General features: G+C 38.0%; 1 pseudogene across 1 annotated transcript; it reads left to right on the forward strand.

Moving 5' to 3' along the window:
* Window positions 1-2,732: 2,732 nt before the first annotated feature.
* LOC309822272 (UDP-glucuronosyltransferase 2B31-like) lies at window positions 2,733-16,049 on the forward strand (annotated as a pseudogene). The gene is made up of 3 exons: window positions 2,733-3,443; window positions 15,519-15,667; window positions 15,936-16,049. The product of its transcript is annotated as a UDP-glucuronosyltransferase 2B31-like (transcript).
* The last annotated feature ends 659 nt before the right edge of the window (window positions 16,050-16,708 follow it).

The raw sequence follows: 16,708 nt of genomic DNA on the forward strand, positions 1-16,708 counted from the left end.
AATGTTATTTCCTAAAATGCTCTATAAAATCATAGTTTAATCTTTGGTTATTTTATACTAATGTCAAGATATCCCTTCACTTTTTTCATTATTATCAAATGATGTAACATAAAGGAGTTTAAGTAAACTCAAGATTTGGATACCTTGTTAGCAATTTCTGAGTTTATTCAAAAGAACTACCCTGGCAAATAAACAAATATATTCTATCTTGTAGAGACCAAAATTTTTCTTAAACACAAATATTTACCTATTTAAATCATCTATACATTACTATATTAAATATATTAACAATCTGGTAATAATTTTAGGTGTGTAGAAGCTAAACCTTTGTAACATATCATATTTTTTCTAGTTTAAGTTTTAATAAAAACATATTTTTCAGGAGTTTGATGACCTCTGGCTTTTCCAGTCAGTTAAAATAACATGTCTTAAAATACTTTATTTTTAAACTATTTACTATTCATATGTGACTATATTATAGAATCCTGCTCAATTTTCTTCTGTATCATGACCATTGAAAACACTAATAGGTAGATGCAAGTATTTTGTACATTACATGCATACATATGTGAATACAAAGTCACTTTCTATACATCACAAAAAAGTGATTTATATTTTATGTTTTGATTTTCAAACTTGCTTGTTTTTTACAATGAAGGATTTGTTTCTCTTATGTTCTACATGTTTTACCAAAAATAATGATTCACCTGTATCTTAGATTTAACATACTCCCTAATTTAGGAGAATATTAACTGTATTTTAAACAGTAATACATTTGGGACTTAGAAGTGTCTGCTGCCTATAAAATAGAGAACCATAAGTTCTACAATGAACATTGAAACCCTACCAACCTGCTTCTCAATTTCATTTCCTCCCCAGGTTGTTTGCTTCTGAATTCCATTCCAATTCTACCAAAGTTCTAGATTCTGGCTCTAAACTTAGCCAAAGAGGCTGAGATCCTAATCTCTCATTGTCAGTTCCTGCCATTCATTTCCCCCAGAGACAATCTTTAATACACTCAGATGAAATCTTCTATGATATCAGCAATCCATATGACACCATGAAATGAAGGCGCCTTTCACGCTTAAAGGAATTGTCAGATGATAAAATTATGATCTTTTCATGAAGGGAAGCCACCCCACTATCCTGGAGATCCTTTGCCCTCATGAACATGCCTCAGTTTAGACCTTGTCTCCTTTCCAGGACTCCTAGACATAAAGTCTCATCATGCAGATTATGATAGGGGAGATCCTAAAACTCATGGAGAGTTTGCAATAAACTAGATCTTTCTTCCTTTGTTGAGATAAAACTGCTATTTCATCGATAATTACTAAGAACTGAGTGAAGATTCACTGTCCAGGTGTCATGATGGTATCATCTTACCTGTGTGAGAGGTATAAGAAATCACTGCTGGTACTATTACTCCTGCACCATCCCTTTGCAGTTAACAGCCATCTTCCATTCCAGTCTTCACAAAACCCGATGCAATACCTCTGGAGAATCCTAACATGAGAAATGTGAATTTATCCATTACTTTCATATGTTTACAAGGCAAGATGATGAGGATATTGTTCCCAAATTAGTTGCTACACTTAAAAGCTTATATCACTCACAGAATGAATGTTTACTTAGAATCTGTATCCAAATCCTTTTCAAAGGAGATTCTCCTCTCATTTCAGGTCAATAGATTATTGATAGCATAAAAACAAATCTATCCCATGACATGCATCTTTCCCTTCCTACTTCTAATTTGATGGGAATTCCTGGTAAGATCATTTTAAAATATAACTTACCTGGACTACAAAGGCAGGATACAAAACAAAGTTCAGAAGAAGGTACTTAGAGGATAAATACTTTCTAAGAGTAAGTATTGGGAAGTACTGAAGAAGTGAGAGAAATATAAGGAATGTTGCAAATGTTCAGAAAAGGAAATGATCATAATTCAGAGATAATATTCTTCTTTTTTTTTTTTTTTTTTTTTTTGCGGTACGCGGGCCTCTCACTGTTGTGGCCTCTCCCGTTGCAGAGCACAGGCTGCGGACGTGCAGGCTCAGCGGCCATGGCTCATGGGCCCAGCCGCTCCGCGGCACGTGGGATCTTCCCGGACCGGGGCACGAACCCGTGTCCCCTACATTGGCAGGCGGACTCTCAACCACTGCGCCACCAGGGAAGCCCAGAGATAATATTCTTAAATAAAGGAAAGTAACCAAAGTTGATACTCAAAGGATACCCATGTTTGGATAAAAAGGAAAAAAGGGAAGGAATAACTATAGCCAAAAGAACAACAGCAAGCTAAATGAAATGGGGCTAATAAAACAGGTGTGAAAATATGGAGAAAGAAATGTTTGGAAATGCTCAAATAAATCAGAATATCCTTGTGTTGACACATGCTGCTTTCGTATCTGGAAACTCCCTACATACAAGGTAATTTCTTCTTAGCCTAGAGCCAGTAGCATTTACAATGATACTGGGATTTATTTTTCACACATAGAGGCACAAGATCATCTACACTTTTCTTTATCTATTTGCTTTCCAAAGCCTCTGAACTGGAGATTAGCTTGCAGAGAAATTATGAAGGCGTGCTCTTGGAAACAAAATCTTTACCTCATAGTCATTGTGACCTTGCTACGTGCCAGTTATATTTTAACTACTTAATTACTCCATACTGGATATAAGTGAGAGCTACCTCTGCAGTAAAGAAAGTTTACGAAGAAGGTTTGGATTTTATCAAGATGTCTAAGACATGGGTTTCTCTTCTTGTCCTTTCCTTTTATTTCAGCTGTGCATCTTGTGGAAAGGTGCTGCTGTGGCCAATGGAATATAATCACTGCATCAATTTAAAGACAATATGGGATGAACTTGCTCAGAGGGACCATGAAGTTACTGTGCTAGTATCTTCACCATCCTTGTGGGTCCCAATAAGCCATCTACCCTTAAATTTGAGGTTCACTCTACATCCTTCACTAAGAATGAGCTTGATTTGCTTTTTACAGAATGGATCAAGATATGGCCATACGAGTTACCAAAGAGTACATTATGGGCATATGATTCAAAGATGCAAAAAACATATTATGAATATTCTGATACTGTTCAAAAGCTCTGTGAGGATGCAGTTTTGAACAAAAAACTTGTGAAAAAACTGCAGGAATACAGATTTGATGTTGTTTTTGGACATGCCATTTCTCCTTGTGCCGAGCTGCTGTCTGAACTACTTAACCTACCTTTGGTCTACAGTCTTTGACTTACCACTGACAATACAAATGAAAAACTCTGCGGAGGGCTCATATTACCTCCTTCCTATGTACCTGTTATCATATCAGAACTTAGTGACAAAAGGACATTTATGGAGATGGTAACAAATATGTTGTATTAGCTATATTTTGACTTTGCATTTGAGACTTTTAACAAGAAGTAGTGGGATAAATTTTACAGTGAAGTATTAGGTAAGTCTGGTTTATTTAGTACGTTTTCCCTCTAGTAGATGGAAAGAAACCTTACTTCCTTTGTGTGGGTTAGAGTGCATATGTGTGTATATATATATATATATACATATAATTTAAAATAAAAAATAACTTGTATTTTCTTAGCTTTAGTGTCAAAATGGAAATAGAACGCTTCTCAGTCAAAATTTATCAACTATTCAAGAAAGCATGCAAAGTAATCTAGAACTGTGTGACACTGGAGATATCCCTCCATTTGACAATAATATTCCAATATGTGAATATTCTTGGGACTTGTTTATTTAGAAAGCTACATACTCACTGTGTTTTCGATAAACCATACTGTCTGTTAATTATTGTTGTAAAATCAACCATCCTAAAACTTAGCATTTAAAAGAGCAAACGTGAGAGAGCCTCCGGGAAGACGGCGGAAGAGTAAGACGCGGAGATCACCTTCCTCCCCACAGATACACCAGAAATACATCTACACTTGGAACAACTCCTACAGAACACCTACTGAACGCTGGCAGAAGAACTCAGACCTCCCAAAAGGCAAGAACCGCCCCCCCCCCCAACGTACCTGGGTAGGACAAATGAAAAAAGAATAAACAGAGACAAAAGAATAGGGACGGGACCTGCACCAGTGGGAGGGAGCCGTGAAGGAGGAAAGGATTCCACACACTAGGAAGCCCCTTCGTGGGAGGAGACTGCGGGTGGTAGAGGGGGAAAGCTTCGCAGCCGTGGAGGAGAGCGCAGCAACAGGGGTGCAGAGAGGAAAGCGGAGAGATTCCCGCTCAGAGGATCGGTGCCGACCGGCACTCACCAGCCCGGGAGGCTTGTCTGCTCACTCGCCGGGGCGGGCAGGGCTGGGAGTTGAGGCTCGGGCTTCAGTCGGATCTCCGGGAGAGGACTGGGGTTGGCGGCGTGAACACAGCCTGCAGGTGGTTAGTGCTCCATGGCTAGCCGGCAGGGAGTCCAGGGAAAAGTCTGGACCTGCCGAAGAGGCAAGAGACTTTTTCTTCCCTCTTTGTTTCCTTGTGCGCGAGGAGAGGGGATTAAGAGCGCTGCTTAAACGAGCTCCAGAGACTGGCGCGAGCCGCGGCTAAAGCGCGTACCCCAGAGACAGTCATGAGACACTAAGGCTGCTGCTGCCGCCACCAAGAAGCCTGTGTGCGAGCACAGGTCTCTATCCACACCCCCCTTCCGGGGAGCCTGTGCAGCCAGCCACTGCCAGGGTCCCGGGATCCAGGGACAACTTCCCCGGGAGAATGTACGGCGCGCCTCAGGCTGGTGCAACGTCACGCCGGCCTCTGCCGGCGCAGGCCCGCCCCGCACTCCATGCCCCTCCCTCCCCCCGGCCTGAGTGAGCCAGAGCCCCGGAATCAGCGGCTCCTTTAACCCCGTCCTGTCTGAGCGAAGGACAGACGCCTTCCTGAGACCTACACGCAGAAGCGGGGCCAAGTCCAAAGCTGAGCCCCTGCGAGCTGTGAGAACAAAGAAAAGAAAGGGAAATCTCTCCCAGCAGCCTCAGAAGCAGCGGATTAAAGCTCCACAATCAACTTGATGTACTCTGCATCTGTGGAATACATGAATAGACAATGAATCATCCCAAATTGAGGAGGTGGACTTTGACAGCAAGATTTATGATTTTTTCCCCTTTTCCTCTTTTTGTGAGTATGTATGTGTATGCTTCTGTGTAAGATTTTGTCTGTATACCTTTGCTTCCACCATTTGTCCTAGGGTTCTATCTGTCCGTGTTTTTTTTTTCTTTTTTTTTGTTAATTTTTTTTCTTTTTTTCTTAATAATTTTTTATTTTAATAACTTTATTATATTTTCTTACTTTATTTTACTTTTATTTTACTTATCTTTATTTTATCTACTTTACTTTTATTTTACTTTATCTTCTTTCTTTTTATGCTTCCTTCCCCCTTCCTTCCTTCCTTCCTTCCTCCCTCCCTCGTTCCCTCCCTCCCTTCTTTCTTTCTTTCTTTCTTTCTTTCTCTCTACTTCTACTAATTCTTTCTTTCTACTTTTTCTCCCTTTTATTCTGAGCGATGTGGATGAAAGGCTCTTGGTGCTGCAGCCAGGAGTCAGTGCTGTGCCTCTGAGGTGGGAGAGCCAATTTCAGGACATTGATCCACAAGAGACCTCCCAGCTCCACATAATATAAAATGGCAAAAATCTCCCACAGATCTCCATCTCAACACCAGCACCCAGCTTCACTCAATGACCAGCAAGCTACAGTGCTGAACATCCTATGCCAAACAAATAACAAGACAGGAACAAAACCCCACCCATTAGCAAAGAGGCTGCCTAAAATCATAATAAGTCCACAGACACCCCAAAACACACCACCAGATGTGGACCTGCCCACCAGAAAGACAAGATCCAGCCTCATCTAACAAAACACAGGCACTAGTACCCTCCACAAGGAAGCCTATACAACCCACTAAACCAACCTTAACCACTGGGAACAGACAACAAAAACAATGGGAACTATGAACCTGCAGCCTGCAAAAAGGAGACCCCAAACACAGTAAGATAAGCAAAATGAGAAGACAGAAAAACACATAGCAGATGAAGGAGCAAGATGAAAACCCACCAGACCTAACAAATGAAGAGGAAATAGGCACTCTACCTGAAAAAGAATTCAGAATAATGATAGTAAAGATGATCCAAAATCTTGGAAATAGAATAGACAAAATGCAAGAAACATTTAACAAGGACCTAGAAGAATTAAAGATGAAACAAACAACGATGAACAACACAATAAATGAAATGCAAAATACTCTAGATGGGATCAATAGCAGAATAACTGAGGAAAAAGAACAGATAAGTGACCTGGAAGATAAAATAGTGGAAATAATTACTGCAGAGCAGAATAAAGAAAAAAGAATGGAAAGAACTGAGGACAGTCTCAGAGACCTCTGGGACAACATTAAACGCACCAACATTCGAATTACAGGAGTTCCAGAAGAAGAAGAGGAAAAGAAAGGGACTGAGAAAATATTTGAAGAGATTATAGTTGAAAACTTCCCTAATATGGGAAAGGAAATAGTTAATCAAGTCCAGGAAGCACAGAGAGTCCCATACAGGATAAATCCAAGGAGAAGTATGCCAAGACACATATGAATCAAACTGTCAAAAATTAAATACAAAGAAAACATATTAAAAGCAGCAAGGGAAAAACAACAAATAACACACAAGGGAATCCCCATAAGGTTAACAGCTGATCTTTCAGGAGAAACTCTGCAAGCCAGAAGGGACTGGCAGGACATACTTAAGTGATGAAGGAGAAAAACCTGCAACCAAGATTACTCTACCCAGCAAGGATCTCATTCAGATTTGATGGAGAAATTAAAACCTTTACAGACAAGCAAAAGCTGAGAGAGATCAGCACCACCAAACCGTCTTTACAACAACTGCTAAAGGAACTTCGCTAGGCAAAAAACACAAGAGAAGGAAAAGACCTACAATAACGAACCCCAAACAATTAAGAAAATGGGAATAGGAACATACATATCGATAATTATCTTTAAATGGACTAAATGCTCCCACCAAAAGACACAGATTGGCTGAATGGATACACAAACAAGACCCATATATTTGCTGTCTACAAGAGACCAACTTCAGACCTAGAAACACATATAGACTGAAAGTAAGGGGATGGAAAAAGATATTTCATGCAAATAGAAACCAAAAGAAAGCTGGAGTAGCAATTCTCATATCAGACAAAATAGACTTTAAAATAAAGAATATTAGAAGAGACAAAGAAGGACACTACATAATGATCAAGGGATTGATCCAAGAAGAAGATATAACAATTGTAAATATTTATGCACCCAACATAGGAGCACCTCAATACATAAGGCAAATACTAACAGCCATAAAAGGGGAAATCGACAGTAACACATACATAGTAGGGGAATTTAACACCCCACTTTCACCCATGGACAGATCATCCAAAATGAAAATAAATAAGGAAACACAAGCTTTAAATGATATAGTAAACAAGATGGACTTAATTGATATTTATAGGACATTCCATCCAAAACCAACAGAATACACATTTTTCTCAAGTGCTCATGGAACATTCTCCAGGATAGATCATATCTTGGGTCACAAATCAAGCCTTGGTAAATTTAAGAAAATTGAAATTGTATCAAGTATCTTTTCCGACCACAATGCTATGAGAACTATATATCAATTACAGGAAAAGATCTGTAAAAAATACAAACACATGGAGGCTAAACAATACACTACATAATAACGAAGTGATCACTGAAGAAATCAAAGATGAAATTAAAAAATATCTAGAAACAAATGACAATGGAGACACGATGACCCAAAATCTATGGGATGCAGCAAAAGCAGTTCTAAGAGGGAAGTTTATAGCAATACAACGTACCTTAAAATACAGGAAACATCTCAAATAAACAACCTAACCTTGCACCTAAAGCAATTAGAGAAAGAAGAACAAAAAATACCCAAAGTTAGCAGAAGGAAAGAAATCATAAACATCAGATCAGAAATAAATGAAAAAGAAATGAAGGAAACGATAGCAAAGATCAATAAAATTAAAAGCTGGTTCTTTGAGAAGATAAACAAAATTGATAAACCATTAGCCAGACTCATCAAGAAAAAAAGGGAGAAGACTCAAATCAATAGAATTAGAAACGAACAAGAAGTAACAACTGACACTGCAGAAATACAAAAGATCATGAGAGATTACTACAAGCAACTATATGCCAAGAAAATGGACAACCTGGAAGAAATGGACAAATTCTTAGAAATGTACAACCTGCCAAGACTGAATCAGGAAGAAATAGAAAATATGAACAGACCAATCACAAGCACTGAAATTGAAACTGTGATTAAAAATCTTCCAACAAACAAAAGCCCAGGACCAGATGACTTCACAGGCGAATTATATCAAACATTTAGAGAAGAGCTAACACCCATCCTTCTCAAACTCTTCCAAAATGTAGCAGAGGGAGGAACACTCCGAAACTCATTCTACGAGGCCACCATCACCCTGATACCAAAACCAGACAAGGATGTCACAAAGAAAGAAAACTACAGGCCAATATCACTGATGAACATAGATGCAAAAATCCTCAACAAAATACTAGCAAACAGAATCCAACAGCACATTAAAAGGATCATACACCATGATCAAGTGTGGTTTATTCCAGGAATGCAAGGATTCTTTAATATACACAAATCAATCAATGTGATAAACCATATTAACAAATTGAAGGAGAAAAACCATATGATCATCTCAATAGATGCAGAGAAAGTTTTCGACAAAATTCAACACTGATTTATGATAAAAACCCTGCAGAAAGTACACATACAGGGAACTTTCCTCAACATAATAAAGGCCATATATGACAAACCCACAGCCAACATCGTCCTCAATGGTGAAAATCTGAAAACATTTCCACTAAGATCAGGAACAAGACAAGGTTGCCCACTCTCACCACTATTATGCAACGTAGTTTTGGAAGTTTTAGCCACAGCAATCAGAGAACAAAAGGAAATAAAAGGAATCCAAATCAGAAAAGAAGAAATAAAGCTGTCACTGTTTGCAGATGACATGATACTATACATAGAGAATCCTAAAGATGCTACCAGAAAACTACTAGAGCTAATCAATGAATTTGGTAAAGTAGCAGGATACAAAATTAATGCACAGAAATCTCTTGCATTCCTATACACTAATGATGAAAAATCTGAAAGTGAAATCAAGAAAACACTCCCATTTACCACTGCAACAAAAAGAATAAAATATCTAGGAATAAACCTACCTAAGGAGACAAAAGACTTGTATGCAGAAAATTATAAGATACTGATGAAATAAATTAAAGATGATACAAATAGATGGAGAGATATACCGTGTTCTTGGATTGAAAGAATCAACATTGTGAAAATGACTCTACTACCCAAAGCAATCTGCAGATTCAATGCAATCACTATCAAACTACCACTGGTATTTTTCACAGAACTAGAACAAAAAATTTCACAATTTGTATGGAAACACAAAAGACTCCGAATAGCCAAAACAATCTTGAGAACAAAAAACGGAGCTAGAGGAATCAGGCTCCCTGACTTCAGACTATACTACAAAGCTACAGTAATCAAGACAGTATTGTACTGGCACAAAAACAGAAAGATAGGTCAATGGAACAGGATAGAAAGCCCAGAGATAAACCCACGCACATATGGTCACCTTATCTTTGATAAAGGAGGCAGGAATGTATAGTGGAGAAAGGACAGCCTCTTCAATAAGTGGTGCTGGGAAAACTGGACAGGTACATGTAAAAGTATGAGATTAGATGACTCCCTAACACCATACACAAAAAGAAGCTCAAAATGGATTAAAGACCTACATGTAAGGCCATAAACTATCAAACTCTTAGAGGAAAACATAGGCAGAACCCTCTATGACATAAATCACAGCAAGATCCTTTTTGACCCACCTCCTAGAGAGATGGAAATAAAAACAAAAGTAAACAAGTGGGACCTAATGAAACTTCAAAGCTTTTGCACAGCAAATAAACCATAAACAAGACCAAAAGACAACCCTCAAAATGGGAGAAAATATTTGCAAATGAAGCAACTGACAAAGGATTAATCTCCAAAATTTATAAGCAGCTCATGCAGCTCAATAGCAAATAAACAAACAACCCAATCCAAAAATGGGCAGAATACCTAAATAGACATTTCTCCAAAGAAGATATACAGACTGCCAACAAACACATGAAAGAATGCTCAACATAATTAATCATTAGAGAAATGCAAATCAAAACTACAATGAGGTATCATCTCACACCAGTCAGAATGGCCATCATCAAAAAATCTAGAAACAATAAATGCTGGAGTGGGTGTGGAGAAAAGGGAACCCTCTTGCACTGTTGGTGGTAATGTAAATTGATACAGCCACTGTGGAGAACAGTATGGAGGTTCCTTAGAAAACTACAAATAGATCTACCATATGACCCAGCACTCCCACTACTGGGCATATACCCTGAGAAAACCATAATTCAAAAAGAGTCATGTACCAAAATGTTCATTGCAGCTCTATTTACAATAGCCCGGAGATGGAAACAACCTAAGTGTCCATCATCGGATGAATGGATAAAGAAGATGTGGCACATATATACAATGGAATATTACTCAGCCTTAAAAAGAAATGAAACTGAGCTTTTTGTAATGAGGTGGAAAGAACTAGAGTCTGTCATACAGAGTGAAGTAAGTCAGAAAGAGAAAGACAAATACCATATGCTAACACATATATATGGAATTTAAGAAAAAAAAAATGTCATGAAGAACCTAGGGGTAAGACAGGAATAAAGACACAGACCTACTAGAGAATGGACTTGAGGATATGGGGAGGGGGAAGGGTGAGCTGCGACAAAGCGAGAGAGAGGCATGGACATATATACACTACCAAAGGTAAGGTAGATAGCTAGTGGGAAGCAGCTGCATAGCACAGGGAGATCAGTTCGGTGCTTTGTGACCGCCTGGAGGGGTGGGATAGGGAAGGTGGGAGGGAGGGAGACGCAAGAGGGAAGAGATACGGGAACATATGTATATGTATAACTGATTCACTTTGTTATAAAGCAGAAACTAACACACCATTGTAAAGCAATTATAATCCAATAAAGATATAAAAATAATAAAAAATAAAATAAAAGAGCAAACATATCATTTGCTCATGATCCTATGAATCAGCAACTTGGGCTGGGCTCAGGGAAATGTTTCTTCTTTGAGGCTTGTCTGGGCTTACTCATTAGCCTACGGTTAGTTATCAGCTTGGCTGCGGTGGATCAGTCCAAGAAAGTGTCACTCTCATGGCTGGGATTTGGCAGATTGGCAGGATACTATGATTGTCTCTTCCATGTGACCTGTCCAACAGAAAAGCTTGTAATTTTTCACATGACAGAAGAATTCTAGAATAGTTTGTATGAAAGTTTTAGGCCTAGATTTGGAAGTCACACAGTATCACTTCTGCCACCTTCTATTGGTAAAACAAGCCACAACGCAAGCCCAAATTCAAAAGGTGAAGAAGTAGCCTCCACCTCTCAATAGGAGGAGTTTCAAAGACTACGTAGCCATTTATAATATATAATAGTAAGAAACTTCATTAAATATATTTAAAAATCAAGTGAAAGTCAGTCATGATTAAATATAATTTTAAACCTGGGTGTAGTAAAAAAAATCTACTTCATGTACAAGAAAGTATGACACTTTGTGTAAACTTTATGTTTACTTGTCTTTAAAATTAAACATTTCTAGGGTTTCCCTGGTGGCGCAGCGTTTTAGAGACCGCCTGCCGATGCAGAGCCATGGCCGCTGAGCCTGCGCGTCCGGAGCCTGTGCTCTGCAACGGGAGTGGCCACAACAGTGAGAGGCCCACGTACCGCAAAGAAAAAAAAAAAAATTAAACATTTTATGAACTCATACCTGAGGTTCCTTTCAGCTTTCAGCTTCAAAGTCTCTGATATCTCTCTTCTAGATTCAGTTCTTCTATTATTTTAATATCTCTAACATCTTCATCATCTAATATATCTATTAAGAAGGAAAATTACTTAGTGTGGATGAGTTGTCGCTGGGAATTATCTAGTATTACTCCTTCCCTCTCAATGGATTAAAAGTCATTTGCTAAGCAAACCTAAAACACTGGGGATTTATATTAGAATTATCAATGTCTGCTTTCTGATTCTACAACACTACAGTTTGAAAAATGAAGCAAAAGGCAAAGTTCCAGAATATTTTTCATATCTGGATGATTTCTAATCTTGATTCTGTGAGTACATTCATTCAACTATAAATATTTATTGAGCTTCTTCTTGTTTGAGGGGGGGTGAAGCACAGAAGGAAATTAGTAAATATTTATTGAGAATTTACTCTTCTCCAGGAAATCTTCTACATCCTTTACATTTATTAACTCATGAAAGACACATATAGAAATCCTGTTCATAGGCACTATTATTCTCGTCATTTTATAAATATGGAAACTTAAGTAAGATAACCTACTCAGGTTCTCTTGGGGAAGAAGTGGTGGAGATGGGATTAAAACACAGCAGTCTGGCCCCTGAACCTAAGCACTTGTATATTGCATTAACTGAAAGAAAAGCATGAGACTGTAATTTCAAAACGCCATGTACGATTTGGAGAAACATTGTGCTAAGCACCAAGTGTTCTGCAATATAGAAGACCAAGAAGATTAGTTTTTCTTGATGTTGGTGGTCTTTATAACAAACACTCTCCATAGTCAGCATATACCACTGAACTAACCAAACTTATTTTTGCCAGGAGAGATGCTCCCTCACCACCATTTACTCATAGATACATATAAAGCATCTTTGTGTTTGGGAAGTATTGTAAAAATTTTGGAAACCTAAGAAAAGTATCCCTTCCAAATTGATCTTAACCATCCTTGACAGAAATTCATAATTACTCTCATTGCCTAAGAATATTTAAAAGGGTAATTTACAATTACAAAGGAAATAAATATCCGAGTTATATAAACATTAAACTTTGATTACATATATAGTATATGAGGTTATAGGACGTAGTGGCTTGGAGAATAGAGCCAAGGTCAAAGTCTCAGGAACAAATTCTGCTAAAAATTAATCAAGAATCACAGATCATAGAAAATAAGCTCTTAGATGAGATTCCATTGCCAGGGCATGCAAGGCAATGTGAAGGAAAACAGAGCATCAAATGCCAAACAATCAAAGTAGAAAGCTGGTTGGTGAATGAAGTGGGAGGATGAGTAGGCCTATCTGAAATAAAAGACTAAACAAATAACCCAAAGACCAAAGTTTCTAAGATAAAAATTAATCAGGAATCATAAGTCATAGAAAATAAGCTCTTAAATGAGATACCATAATAAGCACATGCACAGCAATGGGAAGGAAAACATGGCACCAAATAACAATCAAAGTAGAATGCTGGGCTGTGAATGGGGCGGGTGCATTGGTCTGTGAGAATATGACTAAGCAAATAATCCAAAGCCACGAAAAAACTTAGAGAAATTGTAGGTAAATAAGGGGACAGAGGTGAAAGCGATTGACACAAATAGACTTTTACAACCAAGGCAGTTTTCCAGTCTGACTTTCCAGAAGTTTTTTGTCATTCCTTGAAAAAGAAGCCATCACAGCATTGCTGATTTATTCTAGGAATAGAAACTAACAAAGGAGATCCTTTGACCAAGTTATAAACACTAAGGGAATATTTTTCAGCTTTGGGCAGCTGAGTCTCCTTTATCACTCATTCCCACTTGTTCATAATATTTATTTTTAGCTTTTCCAGTATTTATAATTTTTCTGGAGACCAAAGAGACAAGTTTAGATATGGGAAAACACTTCACAGTCTGAATCATGTGATACTTCCTTAGCCTCCTGTCCTTTCTAGGCAGTTATCAAGCAGCCTTCCCTTTATATTAGATTGTAGTAATTGATACAGTCAGACTGTTTCGAATTTCCTAGAACAGAAAAAATAAATGACATCGAGATGGAAGTGAAAGACATCATTTCATTTGGTGCACCTCATTCATCATGCCCTTTCTTGATCACAGATGGTCCAAGAATTTAGTCCCACAATAAGCTTTCTTCTTTAAAACATACAAGAAAGTGTGAGACTTTAAGTTATGCAAGGGAAGGCTATTCATTCTTAGTGATATATGCATCATTAGGGAAGCTTCTTAAACCACTGAGGTTTCTCTTCTTGCCTTTCTCTATACCCCTAGAGGAAATTCAATTTCCTATGAGTAACCTGTTTATTCTCTGGTGGCTAGCTAAGTGACACTGGAGACCAGATTGAAACAAGTGTGAACAGTGCAAATTCATCATGCTGCAGGTCCTTGTTTAATGTGGAAAGTCATTAATAATCTTTAGAAAACAATCTCTATGAAGGTGAGATCAAGTTGGTGAAATAGGAACTTACCTCCTCCCATGGACACACCAAAATACAACTATTCAGAAAGCAACTATCTTTGAGAACAACTTGAAGACTAGCATAAAAGATTTCCCACAACTAAAGATATAAAGAAGGAGCCACAACAAGACAAGTAGGAGGAGCAGAGATGCAGTCTAACCAGGATCCACACCCTGGGGTTGGCCACCCACAAACAGGAGGAATATCACAACCACAGAGGTTCTCCTCCAGGAGAAAAGGGTCTGAGACCCCACTTCAGGCTCCCCATTTTGGTAAGATAGGCCCCCAGAATGTCTGGCTTTGCAAACCAGACGGGCTTACATTCGAGAGAACAGGAGACCCTGTAAACAGATTCTGTTCTCAAAGTCTGCACACAAAATCTCACACAGTCTGAGTCCCAGTGAAGAGGCAGTAGTTAAAAAGGCACCTGGGTGAGACCCACTTGCTGATCTTGGCGAGTCTCCTGGAGAGGCATTGTGCAGCTGGGACTCCACCTAGGGATGGAGACTCTGGTGGCAGCCATTTTGGGGATCTTGTTCTACCATGCTAACACTGGCAAACACCATTTTGGAAGCCTCTCTCTAACCTATTAGCACCAGGGGCTTGCCTGCCAGTAGGTCCATGGCAGTCACACAATGCTGGGTCATCCTTGGAAGATGGGGATGCTCAGTTAGTTAAAAAAAAAGAAAAGTTTAAAATGTTAGAGCATTAAGTAAAAATGCACAAATATCATCAATGTGATACAAGCCCAATGCTATGCAGGAAAATGACCATTTAGAATGTAATATTCATCACATACTTAAATAATTACAGAGAGATATTGACTTAGAATTAAAATCTGTTAGTTAACTTGAACATGTAATACATGAAACAAGAATTAATCTTTAACAATTATTTGAACCTGTTTTCAAAGGTGCAGAGGGGAGAAGTTATTGTAAGCTATGTAAGTCTCTCACTTAACATGTATTTTTTTCCTTCTCTTTTTTCTGTATATATGTTTGTTTAAATTATAAAACACTGGCATTATTTGTTCATCTTGACCAACACAGACTTGAAGCTTTATTGCTATATCTTCTAAGAAAAAATGGATACAAATTTACATATATTCCTTTTCCTATTTTCTTTTTCAGGAAGACTCACTACATTGTGTGAATTGATGGGGAAAACTGATATTTGACTGATAAGAAGCTATTGGGACTTTGAATTTCTCCACCCACTCTTACCAAATTTTGAATTTGTTGGAAGACTCCACAGCAAACCTGCTAAACCACTGCCAAAGGTAAACTGGTGTCTTGAATAGTTTTCTATTCCCAGTCCAAATACTGTCTTATGGAAAAGAAACGGACAATATATAAAATTTCTTCACACCATGCCCTCACCTATTATGTGTTTCAGGTTTTATTATCACTGAAGATTCTGAGCTACATAACAGTCATGAAAAGTAAGAGAGAAATGCAAGATTGTGTGGATATAGCCACTATAAAAAAGTCTTCCAACACATAAGAAATTATATTTTTTTCAACAAATGTGTATTCTTTGTCTGCTAGATACTAGATTCTACATTCCGAAATGAAGAAGGAGGGGTGAATGAGATAGACACAGTTGTAGTCCTTAGGGATATTATAGACTGGACAGCCAGAAAAACTATAAATATTAAATAGTTATTTACAATCAAGTACAAATCACAAAATGCATAAGACTGAGGTAATGTGGGAGCTTATCTCTTGTATTTTATTAAAATAAATTGCAATGAGGTATTTAAAAGAATTAAATTCTGATAATGTGATATTAAAAGTGGAAATATGTGAGAGTATTCAAAGGTTATGGAATCTGGTGCTTTAATATATGGTACTATGGTAGCTAGGAAATATACAAAAGCCAAATCCTGCCGGTAGTGCCTTTCCTATAAAATATGGATGCACAAGAAAAAAAGAAGAAAAATGAGGGAGGGGGTTTACTTACCTACCTCATTGGAGTGGTGTGAGAATAAAATGGTCTAATACAGTAATTCTTCATTATATACAGATTCTGTATTTTCAAATTTTCCTACTCACTAAAATTTATTTGTAACCCCAGAATCAATATTTGTAGTATTTCATGGTCATTCATAGCTATATACAGAGCAGCAAAAAAGTTACTCACTGGACGTGCATGTTCCCAGTTAAGCATTGAACAAGGCAATCCTCTGCCTTTTTGTTGCAGCTCTCATAGTGTAAATAAGTGTCCTTTTCAGGTCTAATTAATACCACATTTTTGCATTTGAGTGCTTTTTGTTGGTGATGTCGCTGTTTGGAATGGCCCCCAAGGAGAGTGCTGACAT

This window comes from Grampus griseus (genome assembly GCF_964374135.1).
Source record: "Grampus griseus genome assembly, chromosome: 4".
Classification (NCBI taxonomy): Eukaryota; Metazoa; Chordata; class Mammalia; order Artiodactyla; family Delphinidae; genus Grampus; species Grampus griseus.